Source organism: Alligator mississippiensis, chromosome 3, assembly GCF_030867095.1.
Source record: "Alligator mississippiensis isolate rAllMis1 chromosome 3, rAllMis1, whole genome shotgun sequence".
NCBI classification, from domain to species: domain Eukaryota; kingdom Metazoa; phylum Chordata; order Crocodylia; family Alligatoridae; genus Alligator; species Alligator mississippiensis.
This window is the reverse complement of record NC_081826.1, coordinates 121,791,151-121,799,577: the sequence shown is the minus strand read 5'-3', so window position 1 is coordinate 121,799,577 and position 8,427 is coordinate 121,791,151. Positions and strand designations below refer to the sequence as shown.

General features: G+C 47.9%; 2 non-coding genes across 2 annotated transcripts; one reads left to right on the top strand and one right to left on the bottom strand.

The window, feature by feature from the left end:
* Positions 1-6,074: 6,074 nt before the first annotated feature.
* On the bottom strand, positions 6,075-6,284 carry LOC132249729 (small nucleolar RNA U3). Its single transcript, XR_009461285.1, has one exon. It is a non-coding gene; the product is annotated as a small nucleolar RNA U3 (small nucleolar RNA).
* Positions 6,285-7,938: 1,654 nt separating this feature from the next.
* On the top strand, positions 7,939-8,152 carry LOC132249724 (small nucleolar RNA U3). Its single transcript, XR_009461280.1, has one exon. It is a non-coding gene; the product is annotated as a small nucleolar RNA U3 (small nucleolar RNA).
* Positions 8,153-8,427: the final 275 nt, after the last annotated feature.

Sequence of the window (8,427 nt, the reverse complement as noted above, 5' to 3'; positions counted from 1 at the left end):
TGGAGGAAGGACATCCTCAAGAATAGACATAGTCCTATTATCAGAAGGACTGGAGGTTTTCAGATCCTCTGGGATTGGTGGAGAATGATTAAGAAGTGAACAGGAGAGTTTTTCTGCAGAGCAGGACAGAAGGCAGTTTAAAGAAACAGATGAGAACTGAGAACCCTACAGAAGGAACTAGAGAAGTTGCTAAAACAAACAGCACAAGGGGAAAACCACAGAGAATAGATTGCCGAAAACAAAAGATGAATCACCAGGTGGTTTAGGGAAACAGCGAAAGAAAAGATCTTCTTAACTTGAGCTCCATGGACAGAAGAAGGAGAAACATGGAGTAAAATCTTTCCAATCGAACTCAAAGCAGTGAAAAAGGAACTGCAGACAGTGAAGGGAGCATAGGGGGCACAGGGGGCTCCCCACCACGCTTGGCAACGGACCCAGAAGTGGACCAGAAGCACTTCCAGTCTACTTCCGGGTCAACCGGGGAGCATGCGGGGTTCCCCTGCCTTAGCGACTGGTGCCTCCTGGGTTTGGGTGGGGGACCTGGGGTCCCCCCTCTGCCAATCACCAAGCTAGAGGGGTGCAGGAGGCCCCCTTTCGGTCCACTTCCAGGTTCATCGCTGAGCATGTGAAGGGCCCTCCCCACACTCCTGTGGGATTCTCCTTCCACCAGAGCATCACAGTGTTTACAAACCATGCTGGTACCTTGAGGTATGTGGAAAAAACATTTAAAGCTGTGTCTATGTCCAAATTGCTGATTATCCAAATCAGCACCGAATCTTCAGTTTTGGATTGGGTTGAATCGAATCAGGGACAGGGATCTGAATCAGCAAATCGAATCACTGTCCCTGATTCAGGCTGAATCCGAATTCGAATCGAATAGGGCCCGCTTTGCACACCCCTAGTTCCTAGCTGTGGAGCAAATTCGGGAGAGAGTCATAATAGTAAAGATGTGTTTAGAGGTGATACACAAGGCAGACATAATAAGATGGATAGAACAGAGAGTACAAAGAGTAGAGACAGTGGAGAGAGTCTTAGATAAGTACAGGATATGGATGGGGGCCTGGAGAATGAGGGCAACCCTCAAGAGCAATGAATTCAGCAGAGGAGGGGTGAGGCACCTGCCATTAGTCATCCAGGTAGGGCCCCAACAGTGTGGTTGCTGATTTCACACGTGCCAGATCAACACTCGGGATCCCAAAATTGCGCTGTTAGACAGGAAGGCATGATACAAAATTATACACACACACACATACTACACAAACACCACTATGAGTTCACACACACACACAAACACGCACTTTTGTGGCTGTGTGTAAACACTAGGGGATGTTTGGGGTAACTTGGTGCTTGGGGTTATTTAAGGTCAAGTGGCCCCAGGTTTACTTGGGGTCACTTAGGGTTAATGTGCCCCGGGGTTACTTGGGGTCACCTGGTGCCAAGGTGGAAGTGAGGGGAAAAGCCCAGTGGCAAGGAGGAGACAGCTGGGAAATGGAGGGGCAGAAAGTTGGGAGATCAGGAGGGAGATAAGTGGTGGCAAGGAAGAGACAGCTGGGAAACAGAGAGGCAGAAAACTGGGAGACTGGGGCTGAAAGGAGTGGCAGAAAACTGGGAGATCAGGGCTGGAAATGAGGCAGAAGGAACTGAGGGAGAAAGCTGGGAAATCAAGGAGGAGGGTTGGAGGTCAATAAGACAAAAACCCAACTCAGGGTTTCAAAATAACAGTTTTATTCATCAGGCAGCACACTATACAGCCCCACAAAATTATTGGTTTACACACACACACACACACACACACACACACACACACACACACACACAATGGTAGCAGGAGAGGAAAGGTTTGGTGGAGGGATTGGAGTCAAGGTGTGTGGGGAGAGAGTCCAGGTCCTTTGCTTGGGGAAGGAAGGTGGGTGATAGCTACCTGTCCTGGGCAGTGAGTTGATCCTCGATGGCCAGTCAGGTCTTCTCCAGCAAGGTGTTGTCCAGAGGGGGTCACTGGCAGGGCCTCTGGGTGGATAGGTGGCGTGGCATAGTTCAGGTCCAGATGGAGAGGGCGTTCCAAAAAGATCACACTCTGCCACTCTTTTTATAGGGGCGGGCTACCTGTGTCTCCTATGGGAAGGACATGTCCAGGCAAGGACAGTCCTGTTCAGATGCATGCATGCAGATCCAGGTGTCCTCATTGTTTAGTGGGGTTGCTGCTTTCTGTAGGGTCTTTTTCTTCCAAATGCTGGGTTCCTCTAGGTTCCTTATCTTTCAAATGCTGGGTTTTGTCTCTGTTCCTGTGTGAGGTCTGTGGTTCCTGGATGAGTCATTGCAAGGCATTGGTCAGGTTGTTGAGTTGATGGTCCGGTCGTTGAGTTGATCATTCAGTAGAGGCCTGCTACAATTGTATCTCAAGCACCCTTATTCATTGCCATTCATTCAGGAACCAATTTACATGAGACTGGTTAGACATGAGTCACAGTTACAACATAGGTTATACCCAGGCAGGACACACAAGATGGAGGCTTGACATACAAAATAGAAACTTGACATTACTTGACATTTCTTTACAGACATAGGCCTAAATCATATAAATTCAATATAAAACAGTAAAAATTGATACAAACGTAATAGGAACATAATGTAATACAATATAAAACGGTAAAAATCAATACAAACATAATAGAATACTATTTACAATATAAAAAGGGGCTTGTTACTATAAGGGAGTATAAGAACTTAGCTTACCTAGTACTACTTGTAATCACTTATAAGGAATAGAGAGGGCAGAGAGAAGGTCAGAAATGGTTGGAGAAGGGGAGGGAATGCATTTTAAGTTAAAAAAAAAGAAAAGGGTTTGGCTACAGGGTGATATCTTTCATTAGACCAACTGCTTGGTTGAATAAAAGATATAATTTCTTCCATAAATTTTGTTTCCTTTTTTCCCCTAGACCAATATGACTACAACCTGGATTCCTGATTTGTTTTTGGTGTGGTCCATTCTTTGCCCCAGCCTACTCATCTTTTGCATTTAGTGCCCGAGTAGCTGTATTGAATGATGTTTGTTTGCTTTGTAAATTAAACCCTTTTTGTTTAATGGCATAGTCCTTCAGGCTATTTAGTCAGTTTTGTAGCTGCTCTCTTCCCTCAAATAGCACTAATTGCACGTGTAGGTGTGTCCTGTGTGGTGCTGGCACCAGCAAGTATCCTACCTCTCAGACTCATCAGCCTGGAGCTTCACATATACTCCCAAATCCATATCAGGCATCCTACATGCAAGCCCCAAGCCTGGAGACCTTAGAGTTCAGATGCCCCCAGTCTTGTTTGTCCCCTAGCCAAAAGGCCATAGGAGAAAGCTAGAGGGAAAGCATAGGAGTGATCCCCCATTCCCATAAATTGTGTAACCAAGATCCTCCTGTTGGCAGGCTATAGTAGATTCTTGCGGTGCAATGGATAGGTCTCCACCCTCAACTACACCAAGTCATTCAAAGTTGGGAAGAATGGGAACCCCCTGCCAGGTACATAAAACCACCTGGGCCGAAACCATTATCATGGCATCTCCCCCACACTCTTCCAGCAGATCCTTTTTCCCCACTCTAGTGTTCTGCCAGTTTGTTTATTGTTTCTTCACATAGCTGCTTTCACATCATGCTGTCACCAGAGGATGAGAGGCTGTTGTCTTAGTTTCTCATTATATCTTGGCACTTTTACAGCAAGAGAAATCAGAAACATCCCTGATGGTTTCCCTTGTAGGGGAAAGGCAATAGCAGTGTTGCTTCTTTTTCTGCCTGTGGATGCATCTGCACAAGACGTCAACTGAGCAGTCGCCTAATACTGCGCAGTAGCATGCTGGGCAAAACCTGTGTTAATACACTACTGCGCAGTAGTATGAGGCTACTGATCAGTTAGTGTCTGTAAAATCTTGTGTGCCAGTGCTACTGTGGAGTAGCAGCAGTTACTGTGCATTAATTTAGTATTTGGTTATGCAAGTACTAAACTTAATGCCCAGTTACTATGGCTTATTAATGAATATGTAGATGCGCCCTGTGTCAACTTCCTGCTTGTCAGCTGCAACATGCCACTTTGTGTCTCCCAGTAGTAACCTGTCTGTGGCCCACACCCTTCTTAATGTTCACTCCTGTCAAACAGGTGTACTGTATGGCCCTTCTACCTACTCTGTGGGTGCGTCTTGCTACTAGTGTTTCTGTACACTTTCAAGGCTCCCGATCTTGGCCCTTTAACAAATCATTCCCTGGATTTTTTCAGTCTCCCTTAAAGGAGGCTTCTAGAGTGCACACACACAACACAAGCAACTCTACCATTAAACAAAAAAAGGTTAATTTATAAAACAGACAAATATCTTTCAATACTGATGTTCTATACACCACACTGTACATCAGACTTACGATGCAATTGGTTCCTAAAAACCATGTCTTATGTTGAAACATAGTAAGTTGAATCCAATTTTCCCATAGGAACAGTGTTATAAATGGGGGAATGATTCCTTTATGATGCTTGATACAGCTGTGTCCAGCTGGTAAGTCTGTTGTGGTGGAAAAGATGGGGGAGCTGTGTGCTGCTCATCTGGCAGCCCACCCAGCAGTTCCTGCTGCTGCTCCCACCACTTGTCCAGGAGGGCATGGGGGGGAAAGGGGGTGCCCCCAGATCTGCATGGGGCATGGCGGGTGGGGCCAGGGCTGCGCCAGGCTGCACTCTGGGCTGGTGGCGGCAGCACTGGGAGCGGGGGCTATGCCCTCCCACCACTTGCCCAGACAGGGTTGGGCGGGCATGGGACAGAGCCGTTGTGCTGCCTCCAGACAAGCGGCACACAGCTGAGGGAGGAACCCCACGGTCCCCAGACAAGCTGCGGCTTCGTCCTGTGCCTGCCTTGCCCTGGCTGGGAGAGAGGCGGGAGGGCATAGGGGGAGGCATGTGCCCCTGGATCAGGGCAGGGCAGGCAGTGGAGCGGGGTCTATGGGAGTGGGGCACTGCAGCCACCTGAAAATTTGCTGTAGCCCCTGCTGTCGACCTGGAGCGCAGCCTGGTGCAGCTCCAGCCCCGCCTGCCCCACCTCATGCAGATCCAGGGGCACACATCCCCACATGCCCTCCCAGAGAAGCAGCGACAACAGTGTTGGAAACAGCCAGATGAGCTGCCAGATAAGCAGCATGCAGCGGCAGGAGCTGTCGCCCCTCCTTCCCTGCGCCCCTCCCCCCCTCAACAAGCCGCAGCTCAGTCCCATGCACTTGCCCCAGCGCTTGCCCCAGCCCCATCTCAGGGGCCTTGATCTGTCCCCCCACACCCCTTCCCTTTCCCCTCCCCTTCCACCACAAAAGACTTACCAGCTGGACGCAGCTGTACCAACCACTGTAAAGTCAAAACCCATGTCGGAACATTGAAACAGGGTGTCACTTTATAAACATTGTAAGTGATGTTCATTGTAACTTGAAAAGTCGTAAGTCGAGGACTGCCTGCAATTGCAAACCATGCTCATTAAAAACGGCTATCAGTGCTGTGGTATTAGCAGCATCAACACCTACATGGTCCCAACCCTCTCAAGGTTTCTGAGAGTCAAAAACCTTAAACCTTCAAAAATAACAGGTACTAATCAAACTTTCTAATAACAAAGCACCACTAGTGCTGTTTTTAAGGAGCATTGTTTAGAGCTGCTATTGTTGGAAGCCATGGAAATAAGGGAAAAGAGCAGCTACAAAACTGACTAGACCCCCATCACTTTCAAGGCTCCCAATCTTGGCCCTTTAACAAATCATTCCCTGGATTTTTTCAGTCTCCCTTAAAGGAGGCTTCTAGAGCACACACACACAACACAAGCAACTCTACCATTAAACAAAAAAAGGTTAATTTATAAAACAGACAAATATCTTTCAATACTGATGTTCATACATTAAACGCAAAAGATGAGTAGGTCAACAGCAAAGAATAAACCACACCAAAAAAGACCCCTTAAGCCCCAGCTAATTTATCACCACAAACAGAACTAATAAAACTTAAGAAAGCTGAGCAAAAAAAAAAATAAAGCTTCCCCTGTGTGCAGAAATGAAAATAAAACCTAAACAAAAACAGGGCTAACCACTCAGCCTGCAGACTCTCCTAGCTTCCGGAAAGAAGCTGATCAGTTATCAAGAATAGATACTTGTTTCACGCAAGCAGTACAACCCACTTGTTTCATACTCAGAAGAGAGCACTATGACTCCTCATTGTGGCTACCAAAACCAATCACTCTTGGACCCACCTCTCCAGTCACCAACTATAGAAATGACCCCTAAGAGTTTTAATGTTAGCCCTGACGGTCCCAGCCTAGCCCTGACACATGTGCATCCAGGGCACCATGATCTGGTTCCACCCTGCCAAGCACTGGCCCCCACCAGGCACCTGCAACCCCCAACATTGCCACAGCCCTGCCTGGCTGCCATTTCACTATGTGCCCGCATCTGCCACCACCAAAAACCACTGGTGCAGCTTTCCTAGACATCCTGCTCCCTAATTAGCATACAGCCATCCTGCCAGCCAAGCAGCACCTCACCTGCACTTCTTGGAGCCTCGCCCAGGCCACTTAGTGGCTCCCAGGCACCACCCAACCCTGACATGGGTACCAGGGAAAAAACCCCTAGGCTGAAGGAAAAAGAGTCAGGAAAGGAAGGGGCCTACATAGGCTTGGGAGGAACCCTTCCCCAGCCAGAGGATAAGGATCAGGAGAACTGGAAAAAAGCCACTTTGAGGAAGAGCTCAATCCTGACTCTGTGCTCCCTGCCTACCCTGGATGGGAGCCCCCCTAATCCTGAAGGAGTTTAGCAAGTTAAGAAAAACCCTAAGCCTGGGCACAAAGGCGCTAGCATCAGTTGGCTAAACAGCAAGGTTGTGCTGTACAGGCACCTTGCCAAACACCAGGGGAGCCTGTCTCTCTGTTTTGACCAGTTTGCATCCTGCATCAGGAGTGCCTTGTGGAAGGCCAGGAACCCCCTCCTTTACAGACAAACGGACGTAGAAGTAGTGAGTTGCGTGAAGATGGCACTGAGCGAACTCCAGACCTACTACCAGAAATCGGTAGCAGAGGACGGAGAAGACACAGCAAATGCCACCTGGCACCATTTTCACATAGCCTACTACCTCTATATCTGTTTGCCTGAACAACAGGAGGTTCTTGTGTTTCCCCACTGCAAGGTTCAATGTCACTTTACAAAAGTCAGAGACTTTGTTATATATATCTAAACCAAGCCCGTTACAGAAAAAAAAAAACTACACCTGCACACCCGCGCTCCTGGGCAGCCGTACAAAGGCCTGCTGGTCACCCATACCCGTTACAGTGTCCACAAACCACGCACAAAACACAAAAAATACACTCTGTCCTTTCTGGTCTCTCTGACCAGCCCTCCCTTCACACCCACCTGTGCCCCACTTCCAGGGTCAGGTACTCAGCTTAACTGGTCTCTTTGTCATTGTCACTCCAGCTTGCGCTGGAGAACCCACTGCTGCTGCTGTTGTCACTGTCGCTGTCCTCCATCCCGTTCATCTGGTCCTCTTCTTTGCTGCTGTCACTCTGTTCTTTCCTCAGCAGGGGTTATATGGTCCTGTGCCAGGTGGTGCTCGCTGTGTATTCTCCATCCTTTACTACCAATTTCTGGTAGTAGGTCCAGAATTCATTCAGTGGCATCTTCACGCAACCCACTACCTGGAAGTGTAGTCCAGTTGCCGGTTAGCTAGCAGGATGGCTGTATGCTAATTAGGGAGCAGGGTTGTTTGGGAAAGCTGTGCCAGTGGCATTTGGTGGTGGTGGCTGTGGGCATGTGGTGGAATGGCAGCTGGGCAGGGCTGTGGCAGCACTGGGGGTGGGGGTGCCTGGTGGGGGCCAGTGCTTGGTGAGATGGTGTTGGGTCCTTGTATCTTTGGTGCATGTCCAGCTGGGCTGGGCTGGGTTTGGTCAGGTATAGCACTAAGATGGTACTTCTAGGGATCATTTCTATAGTTGATAACTAGAGAAGTGTGCCTGAAAGTGATTGGACTTGCTAGCCACAATGAGGAGTCATAGTGTTCTTTCCTGAGCATGAAGTGAGTTGGTAGTGCTGTCTGCATGCAGTTGCTACCTTTCTCTTGATGATTGCTCCACTTCCATTGAGGAGCTGGAGGGAAAGGACACATACTGAGTGGTTAGTTCTGTTATCAAATGTTTAAGAACAGATTGTGTTTTCAGTTTTCTTTGTAAGAGGACCTTTATATGTTTTTCTCTTTTCAGTTTATTTACAGTTTGTGCATTTACTAACTTAGTAGCTAGAGCTTTTTGGGAGGTACTTCCCATTTTTCATTCCCCTAAAACTATACTGCCCCAGGGAAATTTGCATAAGGAAAACAGAGTCTATAATCTTTTGTGGTATTGTCCAAGTGCTAAAGGGGTATAGATAAAAGTATTTATACTCCTCAAGATGA